Here is a 711-nt window from a genome sequence, read left to right on the forward strand (position 1 = left end):
TTTTTTCTTTTTGCTTATGTGGTGCTGAGGAATCGAACCCAGGGCCTCAGGCATGCAAGGCAAGCGCTCTACCACTGAGCCACCTTCCCAGCCTTGTTGAAACATTTTCATCCCAATAAACTAACTGCAAGCATGAAAGCTCTGTGTTGTTATTCTGCATAAGCAGAGGCTTCGGTAGGCATCCCGTACTGCAGCATGCCTATCTACACACGCCCGTGAAAGTCTTCAGATGGAAGACTCTGGAAAGACTCTGCTGAATCTGTCCTTGCATGGCTTCTTTCTCTCCCTGCCTCCTCTCCACCCCTGGTGCACCACAAGCATCTCTAAACACCTCAGGCTGGTGCCATCTACAGTTGGTTCAGATCAGATTCCTCAGGGTACCTCCCTCCCCACCCATGCCTTCTCCTTGCTTCCCAAAGTTGAAGAAAGAAGAGAACTTAAAACACATTTCCGTTTACTTTACGGTGCCAGGACCACACTGGAGGGTGAGACAAGCTTGTATCGACTTGAGGAATGACGGTGACCTGTGTCTGGACAGAATGCTCCATTCTGTACCCCTGTCCAACACATCTCTATGGAGGAAAGCAGAGGACCTCTGAATCCACCATTTCTCAGAGGACAATACAGTAGGATGGGGAAAACTAGAGAGGATGACATGATAACATCTGTGCTTTGTTAATTATTACTAGCATAAAAGTGAGGTACAGAGAG

Source organism: Dipodomys ordii, unplaced genomic scaffold, assembly GCF_000151885.1.
Source record: "Dipodomys ordii isolate 6190 unplaced genomic scaffold, Dord_2.0 Scaffold117, whole genome shotgun sequence".
Classification (NCBI taxonomy): Eukaryota; Metazoa; Chordata; class Mammalia; order Rodentia; family Heteromyidae; genus Dipodomys; species Dipodomys ordii.